This window comes from Bos javanicus, chromosome 23 (genome assembly GCF_032452875.1).
Source record: "Bos javanicus breed banteng chromosome 23, ARS-OSU_banteng_1.0, whole genome shotgun sequence".
Taxonomy (NCBI): Eukaryota; Metazoa; Chordata; class Mammalia; order Artiodactyla; family Bovidae; genus Bos; species Bos javanicus.
Genome location: NC_083890.1, coordinates 18,935,215 through 18,959,598, shown reverse-complemented (window position 1 = coordinate 18,959,598; position 24,384 = coordinate 18,935,215). Strand labels below are relative to the sequence as shown.

At 47.8% G+C, this 24,384-nt stretch overlaps 1 protein-coding gene across 2 annotated transcripts in view; it reads right to left on the bottom strand.

Moving 5' to 3' along the window:
• RUNX2 (RUNX family transcription factor 2) overlaps positions 1-24,384 on the bottom strand; it is a 348,854-nt gene that overhangs the window by 9,709 nt on the left and 314,761 nt on the right. The window lies entirely within an intron of this gene.

The window sequence follows — 24,384 nt, the reverse complement described above, 5'->3', positions numbered from 1 at the left end:
TTAACCCCAAAGGTCCCCAAAAGGACCGCTTCTGTAACATAATACTAATACATAGCTAGGATTAGTCGACAAAAGCAATTTTTATATGTTTTTTTTTATTTTATTTTTATTTTTAAACTTTACAATATTTTATTGGTTTTGCCAAATATCGAAATGAATCCGCCACAGGTGTACATGTGTTCCACATACGTTTTCCTATTTAACCCTGACAGTGACCCTCTTGCCATTTGCAAATGGAGAAACGGGTTCACAGAATTTGGGTAGCTTGGACCAAGCCCACAGCCGCCAAGACTCGGTCTGTGTCTGTCTGACTCCCACACCACTCATGTTGATTCCATTCTCGCTCATATCAGGGCCTTCTCCGTTTTGAAAGTATGTGAACTTTCTTTATGTAGATTTCTTGTTTTGATTTGCATATTTTGTGTTCATTTGGAAATACTGTTTAGGCCAGCTATTGGAGAGCAGCGGTATAGTCTGGAGCTGCTGAGTAGAACGGGCTGGCCTAGAGGCCTCTGAAGCCATGGCATAGCTTCATCCAGGCTCTGCTACTGCCAGTGGGTCAGGACCTCTGAAGAGATGCCCAGTAGCCCTGACCAGGATGTACTCACAAACTCTCCCAGGAGAACCCTGCCCACCCACTGGAGTGCCGGGCCTCTGAGGGGCCACCCTCTGAGGATCAGAAGGCCCAGCCCAGGGGAGATCTTTGGTCTCTGTTTCCAGCAACATGAGTGACTTCCCAAGGGTGACATGAGATAAGTCATCACCCTTTACTTCCGTGTGAATTATCCAGCCTCCAATTTCCTAACGGCAGAAGGCTAGGCTAACGAGAAAAGGTGTTCATCATCAATCAACTTAGTAAAAAAGTAGTTGGGAAGGCAGAAGGGCAGGCAGAGACTGATTTGACCAGCCAAAAGGTGCTCCTGCCCAAAGACTACCTTTAAAGAGGGGCGGGGCGGGGGAAGTAGTGACAGAGGTGTCTATCTGCCCACGTTCATGACAGCGTTATTCACAATGGTCAAAATATAGAACATGGAACAACAGACTGGTTCCAAATAGGAAAAGGAGTACGTCAAGGCTGTATATTGTCACCCTGCTTATTTAACTTATATGCAGAGTACATCATGAGAAACGCTGGGCTGGAAGAAGCACAAGCTGGAATCAAGATTGCTGGGAGAAATATCAATAACCTCAGATATGCAGATGACACCACCATTATGGCAGAAAGTGAAGAGGAACTAAAAAGCCTCTTGATGAAAGTGAAAGAGGAGAGTGAAAAAGTGGGCTTAAAGCTCAACATTCAGAAAACCAAGATCATGGCATCCAGTTCCATCACTTTATGGCAAATAGATGGGGAAACAGTGAAAACAGTGGCTGACTTTATTTAAATATTCTGGGCTCCAAAATCACTGCAGATGGTGATTGCAGCCATGAAATTAAAAGACGCTTACTCCTTGGAAGGAAAGTTATGACCAACCTAGACAGCATATTGAAAAGCAGAGACATTACTTTGTCAACAAAGGTCTGTCTAGTCAAGGCGATGGTTTTTCCAGTGATCATGTATGGATGTGAGAGTTGGACTATAAAGAAAGCTGAACACCAAAGAATTGATGCTTTTGAACTGTGGTGATGGAGAAGACTCTTGAGAGTCCCTTGGACTGCAAGGAGATCCAACTAGTCTGTCCTAAAGGAGATCAGTCTTGGGTGTTCATTGGAAGGACTAATGTTGAAGCTGAAACTCCAGTACTTTGGCCACATCATGTGAAGAGTTGATTCATTGGAAAAGACCCTGATGCTGGGGAAGATTGAGGGCAGGAGGAGAAGGGGACGACAGAGGATGAGATGGTTGGATGGCATCACCGACTCAATGGACATGGGTTTGGGTGGACTACGGGAGTTGGTGATGGACAGGGAGGCCTGGTGTGCTGCGGTTCATGGGGTTGCAGAGTCGGACACGACTGAGCGACTGAACTGAACTGAACTGAACTGAAAATGTAGAAGAGCCCATGTGTCCACGGATGGATGGGTAAACCAAATGTGATCTCTGCATAATGGAATACTCATTCTTGTGCTTGGTCGTGTCCAACTCTTTGCGACCCCATGGACTGTAGCCCGCCAAGCTCCTCTGTCCGTGGGATTCCCTAGGCAAGAATACTGGAGTGGGTTGCCATTTCCTTCTCCAGGGGATCTTCCTGACCCATGGATCAAACCCACATCTTCTGCATTGCAGGCAGATTGTTTACCAATAAGCCACCTAAGTAGCATAATGGACCATTTTACTCAATCTTAAAAAAGAAGGAAATTTTGATACGCACTTGTGGGTAAACCTTGAGACATTATGCTGAGTGAAATAAACCATTAACAAAAGCTGATACAGAAAATATTAGATGATTTCTGTTGGCTGAGGTTCTTGGGATAGTCAAGTTCATAGAGGCAGAGAAGAGGAGGGTGTTGCCGCAGGGTAGGAGGAGAGGGGATTGGGCAGTTAGTGTTTAACAGGTGCAGACTTTTAGCTGGGGAGGATGAGAATATTCCAGAGATGCATAATGGTGAGTGTTACCTAACAGTGGGCAGGTACTTAATGCCATAGAACTGTGCACTTCAAAATGGGTAACATGGTAAATGTACTCTCTATATATTTTACCACAATAATAAAAAAAGAAAAACAGTGGGTAACATCCTAATTCACAATTTTATCCACATGCTTGATGGATGACCTTTCTGGGACTGTTTGTAAAAGCGTAATGAGAAGGACATAAGTTTTTTTTTTTTTTTTTTTTTTGAGAACATTACAGATCAATGTTCAATTAGGTTCAATACCCCACAAAGTCCCCTAAGGATGAAGACCCTTTCCGCAGACCTGGACATGTTTATTGGTGCATCACAGACCACTCCATTTTCAATCAGCATGGTGAAAAGTTGTAAAGTAGCTTTGTTGAGACCATGGACATAGGTTCTAAGAAAGTGAAGTCTGGAGTCTGACACATTTAGATCCACTTTTAGACGAACTGTGCTTTTATAAACAGTTACGTCACCCCTCCAAGCACTTCACAGCCAAACTGCTGGCTCCTCGGGGTCCCCATTTCTCACTAGCACTGCTGGCCACCAAAAAAGGTAAGAGTTGTTTCAGTTCAAGAGCCTCAAGGTTCTCAGCCAGGCTCCTAGCCACTGCACCCCCTCCTTGTTCAGTCTGCTGCAATAATTCCTTGAAGGTATCAGACGTGTTCCAACCTCAGGGCCTTTGCACTTGCTGTCCTGCCTGCCATGCTCCCCGCTCAAAAATCAACATGGTTCATTCCATTCCCACCTTCCGTCTTCACTTAAAGTCACCTTCTCCAGAGATCTTTTCTGGAATCCCCGGTTGAAAGGACTATCCCCATCCCCCTACACTTAGAGGAGGGCATGACAACCCACTCCAGTATTCTTGCCAGTTTTCAGCATTAAAAGAATCCCATGGACAGAGGATCCTGGTGGGCTAGAGTCCACAGGGTCGCAGAGTTGGACACAACTAAAGTGACTTAGCATGCATGCATGCACATCCTGTCCACAAGATGCTCTCACTGTCCCACTCATAGCCGGGGAGTCATTCCACGTGGAGGGAGTCAAATTAATATGCGGCTCGGGGATTGTGACTTGAAAGACAATTTGACAGAGCAGAAGCATAGGGTACCCAGAGTTGCGAGATTTGCAGGAAATGACTTTACAAGGCAACAAGGAATGAGGGGCTTGTCTGAAGGCTAAGGAATTTGAATTTGAGCAAAGGGAAGCCACTGAAGGGTTTTAAGTAGGAGAGTGATTGATTTGATTTGCGTTTTTAAAAGATTACTCTGGCAGCCAGCCTTGTGGAGGCTGAACAGAGGGGGTGAGGCTGGAGGTAGGAAGACCAAATGTAAAAGGAACCTCTAGACCATTCAAGGAGCTAAAATAATATTAGAGAAGAAAGAGACACAAACGTGAAGCCCAACCAACCAGTGTTAGAAGCAAAAAAAAAAAAAAATTTTTTTTTTCTAGGAATGGATTAAATTTCCACAAAAAGATACCTTCCTGCCACCCTTTATGGACAATGCTATGAAGGCTGGCTCCTGTCTGGTTCAAGTTGGCCACCCTGGATCTTTCATGTGTCGCCATTCAATAAAAGCAGGCGTGGGTTTTATGGGATTGTTTGTTAAGCCTTGAGCCAGGCTTTTCTACTCACTCAGACAGGACTCCTCTGCCAACTTCTAAATTGGCTGTTCTTTACATATAGGGTGTGAGGGATATCTCTATGTGTCTTTACGAGCACATCCATTTGGAAGGAGACATGTGACTATATATAATGTCTTTATGTGATTTTGGGGAAGAGCTGTTTGTACAACCTGTATATTCCTTGGCATGCCCGTGTTTGTAGCATAGAGGAAGGGAGAGACAGAAGGCAAAAGCTATTCCCACACCATAACCAACTTTGGCTCCCAAAGAAAAATTCAAAATAGATTATGTTCCCTAGCAATGCCTCCAGGGTTGAACAATTTCCAAATCCACCCGCTTAATCCTTCCTCCTGGAAGGGCACTCACCTTTGAACTTCATTTTTTGGTAAACTATCATTTAAAAAAATAACAATAACATGGGGCCAGACCAGACCCTGCTGCAGCTCAGGCTCCTGCCGGCTTCCCTTCCCTCCCCAACAACAAGAGAGCTCACCAAAGGGGCCATCTCGCTTGTAAAAAAAAGAAAAGAAAAGAAAAGAAAAAGCGGGCTGCTTGATGAACTTGATGGAAAGAGCCAGGCTGTAAAAGACGGCATTTTGGCTTTAACAAGGTCCGCAGCCCGGAGCACGGCCAGCTGGGTAGTCTGAACCAACCCAAGAATATTAGAGCCCGGGGTCACCCGGAGCTGGGACGCCACCAGGAATGCAGGGAGGAGAGACAGTCTGGCGGGGCTGGGGGGTGTTGCTGGGGATCACTGGGGCCCCGTGCTGCCAGCTCCCTGATGCGAGTCAACAGGCGGAGGGAGAAGCCAGGACAGTTGGGCGGGTGCAGCGCTGTGCCCCTAGCAAGGGGCTGGGCAGCCCTCTTCACGTGGCCAGGCTCCGGGACCCCTGAGATCAGGCAGGTGGCCTCACGCATCCACTCACCAGCTCAGCAGGGATAGCACTTCAGGGAGGAAACCTCCTTGCCTTGTTACGATGCCCCCTCTACAAACTGTGGACCCACAGGGAGTGAGGAAGCGGTGGAGCATCCCACCCACAGAGCGGGTGGGGGAGGGAGGGTCCCATTTCCCGAGGCCTGAAGCAGCAAGGTTCTGGACAGGGGTGTCCCTGGGTCAGTAGCCGAGCAGAGGAAAAGGCTCAGCACCCTCCAGGACCTTCGTTGTCCTCTGGACCAAAATGGTGGTGCCCAGCTCTGGACACACTTGGTAAACATCTATTAACACAAATCACCCCGTTTTGCTCAGGATTCCATGCAGCCTTGGGAGCAGAGCCTCAGTCTTAACATCTGATGCATCTGGTGTCTGTTGCCCAACCCTCGAACTCAGACACAAATGATACCAAGAAACTGGCCATATGAGTTTCCTCAGCATGTTTAACACCTAGTCCTTTCTTGGAGAATTCCTCAGAGATCGAACACCCCCACCCCCCAAGCCATGCCACTGTGTGTCTCCTTGGGAAAGCTTTTCTAATTTGGGTCTGAGCTTTCCCTTTTCTTCATCCCATGCCATCCCTCCTAATGATAACCCTTTGTGCCAGGTTCAATTACACACAAAGCTCAAATGAGCAGCCCCAACTCTAAACTTGGCCCTGTCCATTGGAATGGGTTGGAGAGGGGTGGATCTTGGGCATCTTGGTCTGCCCAGAAAGAAAGATGCTGTTCCCGAAGGGGAAACAAAGCCAAGGATGGGCGGAGGGAGAGGGAGAGCGGGGGAGGGAATCTTCTGCACAAATAAAAAGTCGCGAATGCAGAAACAGACCAGCGCTGGCTGCCCCAGGGCACTGGGACTGGAGGCTGATGCTCTGTCTTCAGCTAGGCCTGTTAGGACCCTGCCCTGCCCCTGGGCATGCAGAATCAACAGGAGTGCTTTGATTTTTTTTCCCCTTTTTAAAGAAACGCCCTCCAGCCTGACCCTACCTACGCTCTAACTGCAGGGTCAGCAGAGGGTGAAATGAGACCATTTGCCGGGAATTTACTGACTTCTGTGAATTTTTCTCAAGATCTGGCCGTGAGTCAGTGTGAGGCACTGTGACACATGGTGTGACTTGCAGGGCCCCCCCTCCCTTCTGGAACACCCTGAAAAGCACCTCTTGGCTGAGTAACTGAGGACGAAAACCCGTAAGCCTCCTCTTGCTTTCCCCCAACTTTCCTCCCCCATTGTCGCCAAATTAGAGGAGATAAGAAACTCAGTTTCATCAGGAAATTCATATTCTTCAGACAGACAGAAAGATTGGTATTGATGCAGTTGCTTTCCTTTGCAGAATTAAGCTCTCTTGTATGATGTCTGTTGGTCTTGATGTTTGGGGGTTTGGCGGAGAGAATGGCGGGAGGAGGGATGAGGATGAGAAGAGGCGTGGAGGACAGAGATGATTTCTTAGATTTACAATGTTCCTGACAAGATCCTAGAACAGCCCTGTAAGGTCCAGGTGAGCCAGACTAGGTAGGCAGGTAGATTTATGGGTTCACTTTTACTGATGTTAACAAGCAATCTGAAATAGCCAAATACAGCAGATTAATTACAATTTCGTGTGTGACTTATGACTGCCAGGACTAGAGATGGCTTGCTAGTGAAGACCAGCCACAACCAGTCTCTGCTAGTAATGGTTTATATTTCCCTCCAGAGTTTGGGGAGGGGGGGAGCACTTGGATCGATGACATCTTTCACAAGATCCTGGAAATTAAAATGAAGGGAACACTGCTCAGCCATGAAAAAGAATGGAATTTTGCCCTCTGTAGCAACATGGATGGAGTTGGAGAGGATCAACTAAATGAAATGAGTCAGCCAGAGAAAGACAAATACCCTATGACAGCACTTACATGTGCGATCTAAGCTATAATACAGATGAGTGTATATGCAAAACAGACTCACAGATATAAAAGACGAATTAGTGCTTATCCGAAGGGAGAGAGAAGGGAGAGGGGCAAAATAGGGGTGTGGGATTAAGAGATGCAAGCTACTCTGTATAAAACAGATAAACAATAAGCTCATGTTGTCACAAAGAATTTCAGCCATTATCTTATAATAAGTTTTAATGGAGTATAATCTATAAAAATATTGAGTGACTGGGACTTCCCTGGTGGCCCAGTGGTAAAGAATCTGCCTGCCAGTGCCGGGGACATAGGTTCACTCCCTTGTCCAGGAAGACTGCGCATGCCCCTGGGCAACTAAGCCCATGCACCACGACCACTGAGCCTGCACTCTAGAGCCTCTGTTCTGCAGCAAGAGAAGCCGCCTCAATGAGAGGCCTGCGCACCGCAGCCAGAGAGTAGCTCAAGAGCAGGAACTAGAGAAAGCCCACGCATAGCAATGAAGATGAATCGCAGCCAAAAATACACAAATAATAAATAAAGTTTTAAATAGACATTGAATGACTATGCTGTACACCTGAAACTCATGTAATAATGTAAATCAACTATGCTTTAATTAATTAACACACACGGAATGTTTAAACGTGACTACGAAACTGTATGTGGAGCCTGGCCTCACTCGGGGTTCTTGGGAAGGGGTGTAGAAGCATTTTGCAAACTGTCATACATTATGCAAACAGCAAGGAATCAGCATTCTTATAAGTGTGTTAACACCCTGCCATGGGGCCACAGAGGATGGAGCCTTTATAAATAGAGCAGAGAATTTCTAAACATTCTAGTGAGTTGAGAGTGCCTTAGACAGCAAGGAGATCCAACCAGTCCATCCTAAAGGAAATCAGTCCTGCATAATCACTGGAAGGACTGATGCTGAACCTGAAACTCCAATACTCTGGCCAAAGAGCAGACTCATTGTAAAAGACCCTGATGCTGGCAATGATTGAAGGCAGGAGGAGAAGTGGACGACAGAGGATGAGATAGTTGGATGGCATCACCGACTTGATGGACATGAGTTTGAGCAAGCTCCAGGAGTTGGTGATGGACAAGGAAGGCTGGCGTGCTGCAGTCCACGGGGTCGCAAAGAGTCAGACATGACTGAGCGACTGAACTGAGTGAGTTGCGAGGCCAATGTTTTTATGCTGCCCTTTCAAATGCAGAAAACGCAGGGCAGACACTAAGGGAGTCACCTAGACACTGCGTAAAATGAGGCACCCCATGCCCTGAAGTCACCCCCGACCCCACCTATATGCAGTCCCTTCCCCACCTCAGACCTCCCCCAGCTGGGAAGACCAGAGCATTCTCAGCTATAAAAAGTCAAACTTGGGAAGGAAAATTCCAGTCTGAAGCAAAGGTCTCAGAGCTCCTACACCTTCTGCCATTCTGAGGCAAACATAAGATGAATATTTTCTGGGCCTCTTTCAACCAAGGTGAAGAAGATAATTTTCCTCTTCCCCTCACCCTATCTCCCTTTCTTCTTCTGCTGCTGCTGCTGCTGCTAAGCCGCTTCAGTTGTGTCCGACTCTGTGTGACCCCATAGACGGCAGCCCACCAGGCTCCACCGTCCCTGGGATTCTCCAGGCAAGAACACTGGAGTGGGTTGCCATTGCCTTCTCCAATGCGTGAAAGTGAAAAGTGAAAGTGAAGTCGCTCAGTCGTGTCCAACTAGTAGTGATCCCATGGACTGCAGCCTACCAAACTCCTCCGTCCATGAGATTTTCTAGGTAAGAGTACTGGAGTGGCTTGCCATTGCCTTCTCCGTTTTATATATATATACATACATACATATATACACACACACATACATATATTTTAAACTAACAGAACCTTCCCTTTTCTTGGCCATCTATCATCTGTTTTGCAGTTTTCTTGCTGAGATGCAACCCTGGGGAGGGCACTGGGGGCAGCCAGGGTTTCTCTGAGCCTGAGCTGGTCTCTCTTACTGGCAGGCCCTGGAAACATTTTCTTTCAAGCTCACCCCCAGAACCCTGGGCCATGCTGTGGTTCCCCCATATATAAAATGAGCACCTCCCATGGGCAGGCGATGAGGTTGAATTTTTGCAAATGTGTCCAGTGTTTTAAAGTCCTGGGACTAAGGAATTTACATGAGAGAAGAAAATTCAGTTCCAGAGTGGGATCCTGCTCCGTGGTCATAAGTTCTGTCCCTGTCTCTTCTTCCCTTTGCAGGTAAAGAATCTGTCTGCAATGCAGGAGACCCGGGTTCAATCCCTGGGTCGGGCAGATCCCCTGGAGAAGGAAATGGCAACCCACTCCAGGATTCTTGCCTGGAAAACGCCATGGACAATGGAGCCTGGCGGACTACAGTCATGGAGCGTCAAAGAGTCGGACATGACTGAGCAACTAACACTTCCACTTTCCTCTTCCCCACCCCCTCCATCCCTGTGTCTTACATGACTTAGAACAAGGACTGTGAGCTAAAAGGGCTTCAGAAATCCTCTAAGTCATTTCTTGGCCTGCTCTTCTTTATCTTTTAATAAATTCTATTAATAACTCTACTCCTGCTTTTTTTTTTTTTTTTTCTTCTTCAAACAGCCAAAACCTTCTCCCTGCTCATGTGAATTATCAGATGAGGAGCCAGCTGGTTGGACCCAGGTCCCCTCACAACCTGCTATTTCCTCCTGTCTCTGATGCCTGCCTCTCCTCGGCCTGTGCTCCCCATCGCACCCCTTGTTTTGAACATGCCAGATGTTTTGATAACTTAAATCAAACTTGACTCCGAACCCTTGTTGGTAAATTTGCTTCTGCCTCCCGGACAGGCACTCTCTGAAAGGAGCCTGGAGCCTCCTCTGGGGTGTGGGCCACTGCAGCAGGCCCCTGCTGTCCCCAAGGAGGCGCTTCCCCGCTCGGGGCTTTCTGACATCAGTGTCCTGCGTGGAATGTGGGAAAACACCCAGGCAGCTGCTGGGGCGGCCGTGAGACAGCGGCCAAGAATGCCCCCGGCCCTGGCTGCAGCTGTGGCCTCAACAGGTGCGGCCTGGCCTCTGGGCACGCCTGCGTGTGTCACCTCCTCCTCTGGACACACACAAACATCTCCCTTGGGGCCACCAACATGGCCTCTATCCACTCCCCCTGCCCGTCCTGAGGCCTCGGAGGCTGCGGGCACAGGACAGTCCCAAAGTGACAGAAAGCAGCTGGTCACGTTTCCTCCGAACTTTGCCTTCAGCGTGAGGCCCACTGGACACATGATGGCCACTCACAGCCTCACTACAGGGGAGGGGGCGTCTCCAGAGACGGCACGGCTGACCCTGCACTGGCCGGCAGGACCCAGACGGGCTGCGTCCCCACACTGCCTGAGCCTGGGGACAGGTCACGACAAGGCGCTGCCCTCCTGCCCCGGGCCCCTCTGGCATCCCCTCCTGCCTTTCTCTCCCACACCGGCCTCAGAGTCTCCCCTCCCAGAGTCCATACTCCTCTCAGGGACAGTTAGTTACCTTAGGGTGTGTGTGTGTGTATTTTGCCTCCTCAACAAGAGAAGAGTAGGTTGGGACTTCCCTGGTGGTCCGATGGTCAAGACTTCACTTTCCAATGCAGGAGGGGTGTGGGTTCAATCCCTGGTCGGGAAGTTAAAATCCCACGTGCCTCATGGCCAAAAACCCAGAACATAGACAACAGAAGCAATACTGTAACAAATTCAATAAAGACTTTAAACATGGTTCATGTCAAAAACAAAAAAAAACACTTAAGAACAAAAAAGGACAAGAGTAAGGGCCACGCTGTCTACAGTCACAGAGCACCCCCACCCCTCACCCGCTGCCAACAATGATGCATTCACCCCTACAGAAATCAAAACCAAATCAGAAAAACATCACATGTGAAATCTCCTCTTCCAATCCCATGCGCTTTGGGAAGAAACTTACTTACTGTGGCTTCCTTATCTATGTTTTACTCTCTTTCATTGTGTTTTACTTCGCTGTTCCCAGAGGCTGTTAAATGGAGTACCATGAAACTTCAGTGGAGAAATGCTGAAACGTTCAGAGCTGAACAAAGTACGACAGGACTTCTCGGCACCTTAACTTAGTAATGCTAAGCCGCTTCAGTCGTGTCCGACTCTGTGTGACCCCATGGACAGCAGCCCACCAGGCTCCTCCGTCCACAGGATTCTCCAGGCAAGAATACTGGAGTGGGGTGCTATTCGCTTCTCCAACTTAATAAAGGCTGTCATAATCACCATGAGAGGGATGCAGAATTTGGGGTCTTCCAAATTTGCTGAACCTCGAAACCCCCTCTTTGGAAGACTATTTCAAGGACTGACATCGCTTCCATCAATGCTTCAGTAGACGTCAGCTCTTCTCACGAATGATGTACCGCACCCAGCAAGGATGGTGCCCAGCCAACGCTCATTAAAGACCAACACCTCTGCCTTCCTCAGGCCCGAAGAATAGAAATGCGTCATCCTCCGGAACTCTTAACTGTCTCAGGAGGAAGAAGCCCTTTGGCCAAGGAGAGCGTCCCTCTGGTCTTTGCCAGGGTGTGTTTCGCCCTGGGATAGTGAGGGGATACCCAAAGCTGTTCTTTCCACCATGGGTCCTTGTGAAAAGCCAGACCCCTCAGTTGCCCATCCCCAGCAGTACCAGCATCAGGGCAATAAAACCACTGCAAAGCCCAGAAAAGTCCAGACCCAGCACTGGGGCTGGGACGACTCTTTTAATTACAACCCTCACCCTCCTGCTGACTGCCTTCTTAGACCTGGTCTAACTTCTGTGAAGCCCCTCATGAATCAGCTCTCACCTCCTCATGCCATGGGGGTCGGGGGTCACCACAGTGTCAGTGTGACAAGCTATGGGACCTGTGCCCTTGTCCTGGATATCTCCCAACCACTCTATGGCCTGGACACACATCCATCCTGTGTTGCTTTCTTCAAGTCAGGAGGAAGAGAGTGGTGGTCTGCTAGCTTCCTGGGAATGCTGGTGATGTCGGAGAGTGGCCGGGAGTGGGGAGAACTATCAGGGCCAAGCCAACAGATGGGGCCAGGGCATTTGGAGAAGCCAGGCCAGTTCCCACAGGTCACCGACATGAAAGCTTTATAAACAGAGCTCACTTGCAAAGGATCTGTGTGGCCACTGCCATCCAGGGCAGGATCTCTGCTGACAGAGCTTCTGCCCATCACGTGCCCCTCATTTTCCCCCACACTGTCCCTACAAAGGGTGGGAATCCGGTGGGAAGCAAGCAGATGACATCCCCTGGACAATGTTCAGGGTTTCTAAGAAGCATGCCAAGCACCTGCCAGCCAGCTCCTGTTTCTTCCTCTTCCTCTCCATGGGCCTGAGTACCCGCTGGGGCAGTGAAGAAGCACAATTCAGGGGACACCCACGCTCTGTGCTTTGGTGTGTTCGCTGTGCACCTTGGAGCCTCCGTGTGTCCATCTGTGACATGAGCACAGTGGTCCCCTCCTGCCTGTCTCATGGAGCAGGGGAGGCCTCTCAGATTCACAGCAGAGAGAGAACTAAAAATGAGTCTTCCTTCCATTTCCCCAAAGCTTTCCATTCCTGTTCTTCAGCCTCTCTCCCCACATGAAGATCACATCCGGACTCCCTCTCTGCCAACACACGAGGCCACAGGAGACCAAAGATCCCACCTCATTTGATTCCAATCACAGAATTACAGGGTGAGAGCCCCTGAGCTGCCTTACCTGGGCTGCAAATTGTATCACAGAAAAGACAGCCCCCACCCACTTACCACCCATCTGCTCTAACTAGACCCGAGTGTCCCTTCCCCTCTGCAAAGCCCTTTCCTAGGAAGAACTCAGAGACTGTGGCCGAGCAAGTATGCCTTTGATCCTAACAGGAATGAAGGCAAGTGACACTACCTCCGTCTTCCCAGCTGGTCCATTTGGAGCGGGAGGGCAGGACCACTGGGAGGAGGAAAGAGCGAAACGGGTTCATTTCTGCCCCCTCCCGACTTCCCCCAGCCAGCTGCCAGGTCAGTGCTTCCAGTTACAGAGGCTCTAAAACCGGTTCCCAGCATAAGTCAACTGGAAGACGCCCAGGATGATGAGAAGGTGCCTTGGCCCAGACAGAAGAGCCCTGCGGGGCAGCCACGAAGCGCTCAGGATAAGCCCTTTCCTGTTTCTGTGCTGCGGCTCCTTTATCCTCCTGATTGTAACTCACAAAGCCTCCATCAGCCCCTGTCTCAGACTCCGGGATCTGTAGATGGGAGTCCTAGCCCTTTACACACCCTATCCGTCTCCAGGGAGCTGATGGAAGTCATTGTTCTCAGCCTCCGACTTCCCTGAAGTCCCAGCAAAACCAGCAGATCTCAGAGCTTGGGGGCAGGACAGGGAAGAGGCCAGAGGAGCCCCAAGCTGTAACGTGGGAGGGTGAAGACCCACTAATCCAAGATGAGAGAGGAGGGGAGACAGAGGAAAGGAAAAAGAAGAAGGGAGAAACATTTCACCACAAAACCTTTCCCAAGGGAGCGACGTGACTAGGGAGGAAGGCCGCAAAAGGGCACACAGACAAGTAAATATAAATACGGTTATTTTCGGGCTGTGGGGAGGGGGGAATGGACGCTGGTGGTCCCCGGTTTCTTCCTGGTGGGTCGGGCGCTGGTCCCAGGGAGGAGCCTGGGCGCTCTCAGCCCTGGCGCGGTGGCCCGACGGGGCGGCCAGCGCGGAACCGCAGGACCAGGGCGGCCCCGGGCGGAGGCTCGGCCGCACCTCGGGGAGGGTCGGGCGGAGGTGTGAGCAGCACTTTGACATGTGGCTGCGCCGAAGGGCGAGTTCTGAAAGCCCCCATTCATGGACCCGACGCGCAGGGGCGGTGAACAGGAAAAAAATTGTTTCCCCCCGTCGGCCTCGAAAGGTGGGTTCCTGTTTATTAATCGAGGACCACATCAAGAATGCTGGGTTACAAATGTTCCTTCTCAGGAGCGCAGTAGCTGGTGGCTGGAGGTAAAAAACTGAAAATTCCATCCGGTGGACAAAAAGCTGCCACTGTGGGTGTACACAGCACAAACACACACACACACACACACACACACACCGCGGTTAGTTTCACAAGGAAAATTCTACAAAAGGATGGGGAGGCAGCGAGAGAGTATCTTGCTGAGGGTGAAATGCTTTCCCTAGGGCTGGAAACAGGCCTCCTGCTGGAAGCTCTCTGGTGGTGGGCTTAGCAGCGGCCTTGCACCCCCTTTCTTCCTGCTAGGCCCGCTCGCCCCCCCCCCCCCCTTCTTCCTTCTGAGCTGGTAGTAGTCAGAAATGCTCAAGGGGATTTTTTTTTTTTTTCAAGATCATTAGCAATTAGTTCCCTGTAGAAATCGGGGAAAATCGAAAGGAGGCCCTTGGAAGAGGTTCAGAGAAATTCATTCACCAGGCAAGGCTGGGCCAGACCAGGAGGGTCCCCCCACCCCACCCCCGCCATTCGGAGACCAGGCGGCACTTCCCACCTACAGCAGGCACCGTGGAAAAGGAATTAAAGGAGCAAACTGCAGATAAGATGGAGACTCCGGTTCTCCTTTGAAGCTTAATTAAAGCAAACTGATCAGGCCTTACACTGGGCTGGCTGCAGACTTCCCAAATGGCAGGGATAATCGCTAACAGGGAGCCATGTTATTCCAGAGTCCAGGGATGAAGAGGAAGCTGATTCAGGCTTCCAGTGTGGTAGAGAAAAATCTGAGCTGTGATAATTAAATACAAATCACGCCAGGGGGCAAAAAACAAATCCTTGCCTTCTCCAGATAAGGGGGAAAGGGAGCAGCAGAAGAAATGGAGGAAATGGATTCAGGGCCATCTACATTTCATTTCTTCCTCTAACAGATCCTAACAGATTTCTATGTGAAGGGAATCAAAAAGGCCTGTCACCAAGTCACAAAGCCATCTCAAACACATGCACCCCGTCCACCCCATCCAGCTCCCAGACCACCGGCACGTTTTATAATTTCTTGACACTACAAATACTTGGCAGCGCTGAAATTGCCCCAGTGACATCAACCTGGGGCCTCATCTGCAGCTCTGAGGTGCTCTCCAAGAGTCTGTCAGAGCCCAGCCCAAACGGCCACCGCTCATCTTATTCTAATATGGTAGGAAAATGTGTCCTCCTTCCCATGCCTGCCCACCACCCTCTAAGTGAAGGGAAGGTCTCCACTTGGTGTGCGTGGCTCTTGCTCTCACTGTTGACTTGGCCTCTCTTGTTTTCATTCACACGGCAGTCTGGCGGCCTGAGTCAGAAGATCAAGACTCAGACCTTCCCTTTCCAGCCCTTTGGCCACAGGCCCTCCACCCTCCTGCCTGGAGAAGGAGACCAAGGCCAAGTCCCGGTTGGGAAGCCGTAGGGGAGAGCAGCCACAGGGGAGTCAAGGGTCAGAGGGATGCACTGGAAGGGGACGAGGTAGGGTGAGCAGAGAAGAGAAGAGAAACAGGAAGCAGCTGCCTTGGCAATGCCTCCAGGAGCCCAGGGATGCCAGGCAGGTAGATGCCATCAGCCGTGTGGCCGCTGTTTGCTTCTGACCACAGAGTAAGATTTCACCCCATATTAAGACGTTGACATGGGACTTCTCTGGCAGTCCAGTGGTTAAAGACTTCACCTTCCAATGCAGATTGGTCAGGGAGCTGGGCTCCAGCATGACTCGAGGCCAAAAAACCAAAAGATACAATGGAAGTAATATTATAACAAACTCAGTAAAGACTTTAAAAATGGTCCACATCAAAAAAAAAAAAACTTTACAAAAATAAAAGACATTGATATATTGACATCTTTCTCTTTGAAGTTAGAAGTTCTTAGAGCTTACAATGTGCAATTCACTCAATGCCATTTTGGTCTTAGAGCTGCTGCTCCTGCCAAGTCGCTTTAGTCGTGTCTGACTCTGTGTGACCCCATAGACGGCAGCCCACCAGGCTCCTCTATCCATGGGATTCTCCAGGCAAGAATACTGGAGTGGGTTGCCATTTCCTTCTCCCTTAGTTAGAGAAGGTGGTATAATTTCCCGTCTCCACAGGTGAGAAGACAGAGGTACAGAGAGGTGCAGGATCAGGAGGAATCCAGGCAGGATTCCTCAGGCTTATAAGGAAGGACCCTGAAGATCTTTCAGGTTTGGAGGAATCTGTACTTGTGTGCTAAACACCTGTGTCCAAAAGCATCATTCCATCCTTACCCGCCTCCCCAAGCCAGACCTGTGGACAGAGCAGGCTCCATCGGACCCCAGCCTCCAAGTGCCCCTCTCCAGGAATGACAGCTGGCCCTGGACCCCCGAGAGTGGAAACATGAAAGTCTGCCTTGCCCCTCATCACATGGAGACCTCCCCAAAAGTCTCAGACAAGCCCATGGCAAGGCCAACAGAATTCAGTGTTTCTTTCCGGGCCATGCCATAAACAAAGTGACTACCTTTTAGTGATTGCCTTGTTGATGACATGCTCAACCCTGCTTCTTTCCTCCTGCCTGGGAGATGGCTGAGATCTAACTTAGTAAATGGGCCCCACTTCGTGTTCACCTGCAATCCAGAATAGCCCTCGTTTTCCCCGGTTCCTCCCTGCCCATCACTCAGTCTGAGCCCAGATCTTACAATAAGCCTCTCCTCAGCCCTTCCTCCTGAGATGCCCATGGTTCTTCAGGGCCTGTTCCCCTCGCTGCAGCAAGTTAGTGAACTTGGCTTTATGTGGTGACATGCATTCTTGGTGGTTCTTATCAGTTGAAAAGAGCAATGTAGGGGGAAGTAGCTGAGGCTAAGCCTTGCATCTGACCATGGCCTCTGCAAACCCAGCTTCCTCAGGGATGATACTGATGCTGAGATATCACCTTGTTATCAACACCTGGTTCTCCAGAGAGAGAGGATACAGGCCCCAACCACGGGGTAAAGGGCTCCGTTTCTTCTTCTCGTCTCTCCTGGAGGCCACATCTCCAGTTTGCATCTAGGATTCCGAGAGGGGAAATGAGCAGAGGGACACCTTGAGATCTGAAATGTATGTGTTGATTTTGTCTTGTTGTGGTTATTTTTAATGTTTACATTAAAAACAGTCATTTTTTCTGATTCAGAAAGAATAAACAGTTTAACTCAAACTCTAGAAAAATATAAGAAACTAAAACTAACCTGAAATCCACTAGTCTGTTAATTACCACTAACACTTTGGTAACCCATCTCTCTATATATCTGTCTGTGAGCATACATATGCCTTCTGTATAAGTGGGAGATCATACGTATTGGTGTTCTTTTATAATGCACACCTTTTTCTCTTTCACGGTCATTTTTCTTATCTCCAGTCTCCGCCTCTTCAACACTTCCCCTGCAGGGCACCAGCACTGCCTCATATTCCCACCCTGATCTCCACTCACCTTTCTCCACACAGCAGTGAAAGTGAAAGTCGCTCACTCGTGTCCATCTCTTTGCGACCCCATGGACTGTACAGCCCATGGAATTCTCCAGGTCAGAATACTGGAGTGGGTAGCCGTACCCTTCTCCAGGGGATCTTCCCAACCCAGGGATCAAACTCAGGTCTTCTGCCTTGCAGGCGGATTCTTTACTAGCTGAGCCACAAGGGAAGCCCAAGGGCAGAGGGTGATAAAAGCCTCCACTCCTGGGGAAAGTCTAGATTTTGACAATGAACATTGGACAAAGAGACAAAGACAGATACAGACATGCAATTAAGTAATCTCTGATTAGAAGTCAGAAGACGGGGACTTTCTTGTGGTCCAGCAGTTAAGACTCAGCACTTCCAGTGCAGAGGATGCTAGTTTGATGCCTGGTCAGGGAACTAGGGCCCAGCATGCCGTAGCATGCAGCCAAAACAAAATAAAATAAAAATAAGACAAAAGCTGCTATTGAAATGTTCCTATGATCAACTTAAAAAAAATCCTTGAGAAAAAAAATTATCTAAAAAATAAAATAAAAAGTCAGAAGACTTCTATCTTGTGGATGTGGTGCTATCTATAATTTTAAAGATTGCTGCTGGGCTATAACTGAGTTCTGTTCAAAATATACTGACGGGTAGGACAAACAGAACCACCCCAGACATCCTCCTCCTCTTCCTCCCAAAACGAAGCTGGATAGGGTGGGGTGTAGGGGGGTAGTTTCTATGTGGATTTCAACACACCCCAAAGCCCCTTTAGGTGGTACTTCCAGTCTGTTCTCTGTGTGTAGTCGTGTTCTGGCCCGGCTGGTACCCTACCACACAGAATTCCCCTCTGCGCCTACAGAGCACCTTCTTGCTCTCTCTCACTTCTAATTATCTAAAATCATTCACCGTCTGGTACAACATTCTCAAGACACCAGCTATAATCAATGGCCGCTTCCTGATGCACTGCTTTTCACGGCGTGTGATAAAGATGGATGTCATTTTACTCAACCTTACTTTTTGAAAATTCAGATAAACACTAAGTGTGAGTTTAATGGTAGTTATTTGTTGAAGAATCAAATTATTGCACAAGAAAGGGCTATCTTAAGTGAGGCTACAAAAATGCATGATTCACAGCCAACATTTCAGGAGCGTGTTTGTTGCCTTAAAGGAGGGTGCACATCTGGGTGCCTGTCTGTAAGTTGTGTGTCTGCATCCATAAGCCTGGACTTCTGGTCTCTGGCCTCTTAAATCAGGACCAGGTTGCCTGCCACATACTTCTCTTCTGCCTGTCACTCACCAGAAGCGGCCCCTTGCAGGCTGGAACTCTGCTGTGAAAACAGGTGCAGCCGAGTTCATCCAAAAGATTTTTTTAAAAAAGACTCAAAACAAAAACTTTCCACTCAGAGCAGGCAAGCTTTGCTTTTTTTCAAATAAGTGTTACTTAACAGAAGGTCTTGTAGAGCTCGTAAAACCCTGGAACATCTGGTAAACGGTGTCAGTTTTACACGTCCTCCAACACAGGGTACATGACTCGTGTTTCCACTGGCGTAACTCAAGGACGCTGGTGCGTCTCCGGGCATCCCGCCCATCCTGATTTTCATGGGATGGTCCCAAGCCAGCAGATCTGTCTCTCCTTCCACCAGGCCAGCAACAGACAACAGAAAACCTCAGAACCCAGACACAGGAGGCGAGAGAGATGGCGGGGAGAGTGGAAGCCGCCGAGGACATCATCGCTGCTGTGACAGGCGCACGTGGCATGCCGGGAGATTGGGGAGGGGACACAGATCAGGATGCTGCAAGTGACGGGCATGGTGACTTCCTGGGTGCTTTTAAAATACCATGAGAATCTGTGTCTTTAACATTTAGTCATTTATCCCAGTTGTTAAACAGCCCACCTTTGGCCTGAGTTGGATGCCAGGGGTTGAGGGTTACTCAAAAACATTGAAAATCAATATTTCCAAAGTTGTCTGGAAATGAGGTCACAGCCCCATCCGCAGATGCTATTTGTTATACCTGTTTTTATATCCTGGCAAGAATGAACCCCGCAGGCTCCACCGTGAGACTCTGACTTTGCTATCAGAAGACGGCTTCTTGCATCCCTGCTGGACTGATTTCCCACCATGTGACTGTCAACCCTGGGGACAGCCATAAGAGAACATCTGAGAAGCCATCTACACTTTGAGTTCCCAAGCAAACATCTCAGAAAACAAACCCTTGCTTTTTTTGCAAACCCCCACACTCTTGCATTTCTCTTCAGAATGTATCTAGGGCTCAGGATTGTCCTAAAACCTGGACACAGGGCAGTGCAAGCACCCAGGAATGAGCTGAGGACCCCTGGCCATAGCAGGGCTAACTGTGTGTACTTGGGCAAGTCCCCCACTTAAGCCTCAATATCTTCATCTGAGACATTGCTCTGCTTCTCCCAGACTTGATGGGAGACTCACGCAACTTAATATACATGAATGTGGTCTGCAAGACATTCCACAAGTGTTACTTCCAGTTATACCTACGTAACTGCTGACCTCTTTGTCTTTTCTATAGTCTTCCCTTAAAAAAAAAAAAAAAAAAAAAAAACCAGTTCTGGCTAATGAATTAACAGAAAGTCTGCTGAAAGATTTCTGGGAAAGAAATTTTGCTGCTGCTGAAATACACTGATGCTAAACAAAAGAGCTCTCTGGTATACTCCCATCCCTGTGCTTCCTGACTTTGAAAGCAGAGCTGCAGCAGCCATTTTGTCGTCATGAGACCACAAGCCCAAGAATAAAAACTCCATTATGTTGAAGGTGGGAGAAGGCATGAAAAGGACCTGGATCCTTGGTGACATCACAGAGCCAATGCCAACAAATCCCTCTTTGGGACTTCTTGCTATGTGAAAAAGAATATGCCCTACTTATATAAATCACTGTTGGCTTTCTGTTCCTTGCAGCTGAATGCCTTCTAACAGATCTAGTCCCTCTGTTAGCCGTTTTCATAGGACCTCATATTTTCCTCTGAAGAGCTTATCACAGTTAAAATCACTTAATAAAGTATTTCTTAAGTTCAGAAGTTTAGTTACATTCACAACTTGGACTGAATTTATTTCTAAATATTTCAATATATCTAGTTAAATTACTGAAATAAATTATTTAATTCTTAGTATAATTATCTACATACATATATTTTTTTATAATTATCAATGGGGGCTTCCCAGGTGGCTCAGTGGTAAAGAATCTGCCCACCCATGCAGGAGCCACAGGAGACGTGGGTTTGATCCCTGGGTCAGGAAGATCCCTTGGAGGAGGAAATGGCAACCCACTCCAGTATTCTTGCCTGGAGAATCCCCATGGACAGAGGAGCCTGGTGGGCTACAGTCCATGGGATCACAGAGTCAGCTTTGACTAAGCACATAATTATCTACCCAGTGTCTTAGTCCCCATCTGGACTTAAGTCTACGAAAGCAGGAACCACCTTTGCCTGTTCATTGCCAAACCCTCAGCTCCTAGATCAGGGTCCAGCATATAGAAGTTGCTCAGTAAATATTGGTTGGTTAAGTAAATAGCTCTGGTTCTGAATGGACACTGGTCACTTCACTTTTTAATCCCAGTAGCACTAATGTGGCATTTTCTCTAATGAGTGTTTAGGTTCTGGCAACGTGAGGGGCCTCTCCACCATTTTACTTCCAACGCTCACTAGAGTCCGATTTTTATGCCAGTTGAACCACGTCCCCTGTGGAGATAACACACAACACTGACCCCTTAGAAGACCCTCAGTAAAGACTTGTTGGACAGAATTTGAAGCCTCCCAGAGTTGTTTCCAATAAAATAAATGCTTTCTGCTTTCCAAAGGCTGTTTGAATCCTTTCTTCAGAAGTGTGAGCTTCATCCTCAGCTTTGAGAGCAGGAAAACATCTCAGTAACTAATACCCACCCATACACTTTCTTGATTTTGCTTCCAGAAGAAGGAAGAACATTTTTCTCAGTAAGAAATCTTCCCATTCTTGCTGCTCCTTGGGCTGTGTTACCACTTCTAGCCTCAGCTGGAACTAACAACCCCAAAGCTGCCCCAGAAAAGGAGAAGGAAAAAGAATTAAATCACACCACCCACCAGGGATCGGGAGTTTACAAACTAGTTTCCCAGTGGTTGGCTGCGAACACAGTGTGGAGGGTGGTCTCTGCCTCTGTTGCTGTTCCCCGCGTCCTCCCCATGCGCCAAGGCTGTATATTACCTTTCTCTCTGTTAAATGCCAACACACAGACTCCTGGAAAGGGTCCATCAGCGATTCCAAGACAGGATCTCCCACATAAAGCAAGAGGATCCTGAGTTTCAGCTTCCTGTCTCCATTCACAATGTACCTTCCAAATGGAGAGAGAGAGAGAGACTGGTTCCCGCGGGGCCATAAAGCATCACATCAAGAACCAGGATTCCAGACCCGGGAACTCTGCCACTTCCTGGTTATATAATCCTGGCATCTTATCCAAATCTCCATAAAACTCACTCTCTGCCTTGCTCAAACTGGGAAGGAAACGAGACAACCCATGTGAAAGCGCAAGCTTGTCACAAAGTAAGCTTTGAAAAAACTTCAGATATTTTTATCCAGGCTCAACCAGAGACACTATTACCAATTAAGCTTATGCATCAGGAGTTGTTAAATGGCCTTCGAGACCTTTCTTCCTGATTGGCCAGTTCCCCCAGCCCTCTCTGGTCCTGCCTGTGTTGTCTCTGAGTCCACCCATCTCTCCTAGTCTCACTCTCTAAAGGGGCTCCTCCCGCTTGAAAGATGCTTCCTACAACTTTTGTGGAGCCCAGGACCTGACTCGGTGACTGCCGTAGTCACCCTGAAGTGACTCTGCCAGGCAAGTCATTTTCCTTCAGCTTCTTTGCACCCTCTGAACATCAGGGAAAATAATTGCTCCTTTGCAGGACTGTTATAAGGTAGGAAAATTAAATAATATTTGTTAAGTGCCAGGCATATATTGGGCACTTAAGTTTGTTTTGGTTAACTCAGGCACATGCTAAGTTGAATCTCAAATAATAAATATTAATGATATGCATAATAATAATAGTATTGAAGGTATAATATTACTGAATATTATTTACTATTATTGAATATTGATATTATGAATATCGATATCATTATTGAATAATGTTACTGAATTATTGGAGAAGGAAATGGCAAACGACTCCAGTATCCTTGCCTGGAAAATCCCATGGACAGAGGAACCTGGTGGGCTGTAGTCCATGGGATCACAGAGAGTTGGTCATGACTGAGCAATTAACACTAACACTAACATGAATTATTAGCTTTGAATAATAATGATGGTGATATTATTTACTACAAGTACTAGCAATATTAAGGGCTTTTTATTGCTAGTATTCATAATAAATAATATCACCATCATCATTATTATTATTCAAGCTAACAATTCAGTAGTATCATTCAATAATAATAATATTGATATTATTCATAATAATATCAATATTAAATAATGGTAAATGATATTCAGTAATGCTATTATGATTATGCATGACATTAGTACTATTATTTGAGATTCTACTTAGCATATATCTAAGTTAACCAAAACAAACAGACACACAACCAAACCAGAAGTAAGGGCAAAAAATATTTTCTTTTCTTAAAGCCGAGATGCAATTGGCAGTCAGCTGGGGTCTGGAAAGGGAGCCTGCCAGCCACCCAGCGCGCTGCTGCTTGCTTCCCGGGAAGACAGAACATCCTGCTTTAAAGCCGAAGCCCCACTGGGCAGGGTCCAGAGACGCCTGGCACATAACTGGCATCACCACACAAACACAGAAGAATGTGTGGTTGCAGACGTGTACAGATCTAGATGAAAAATCAAGTCCCTGACGGACCCCACCAAACGTATTTTAGATGAATTTTCTTTCTCTCTCTGTCCCTCCAATGTGTGTGTCCCTCTCTCTGGCAATATTCTGGACTCCTGAAAATAGAGGTTTATTATGGAAATGCTGACAGACCCTTAAATAGAGCACTGTATTTGCAACACTGTAATTATGCCTCCATTGAAAAGCTCCAAAGAAAATATGATTTCCTTGTGCAAATAAATCATGCATGACTCTAAAGGCCCAGATTTAAATCACCTGAACCATAAAGAACCGTCATCTTCCATATATAAAAGGATTAGAAATAATAAGGACTTTACAAAAAAAAAAAAAAAAAACAACTAGGCCTGTACCAGGGAAACGCAGACACACTTATACAGACTTCATAAAATTGGACCCACATCTGACTAGCGTCCAACGGCATAAGTAGGCACTAGATTAGCCTTATGACAGTGTTGATTTGATTGACCTAGAAATTGCCCTTGAATAAAGATCTTGAAAAAAGATCTGTATCTTCTCCCATCCACACCCTACACAGGACTCTCATTTCTCTCTCTTTCTCCTCCTCCCTTCCTCCTCTTATTCTGACCACACCTTCCGACCTCCACCCCCACCCCAGCCCCACCACTAACATTTGCTCTGAGACGTTCCTCGGCTCAGCAGAGGATCTAGGGTCAGACCCTGCAGTTAACTGCCTCAAGGCAACGCAGTCACTCAGGTGTGTCTGGTGGCTACAGACAGGCTCACTCTCCCTGGAAAATGCGTTTCTCCATACTCTCGACACACATCTCATTGAAGACAGGAGGCCACCGATCCTTGAGAACAGCACCTTGACAAGCACCATGGGTCTGACATGCAACGTGGCTCCGCAGCCTGGGCAAAATTTGCTCCAGATTTCGCAGTCATCCCACCAAGCCCTGGAAAAGGGGCCCTTCTGTGCCTCTGCAGCAGCTCCCAGCGGTAATCAGAGAAGCCCAATACTATACTGCAGCATGGGCTTTTTTTGTTCCAGCCAGCTTGTGGTTTGCTTATTTTCAAACAGTTATTGATACTTCCAAATGGCAGTCACTAAATGACAGGTTTCATTTAGACGATTATCAAAAATGAAACTCACAGCATTTGAGGCCATCGTTCGTTTTCTCAATAGCAAAAGAAAACCTGTGCTCTAATTCTACAGACCTCATGTGCTTATCCACACTTATTTATACCTACGAAAA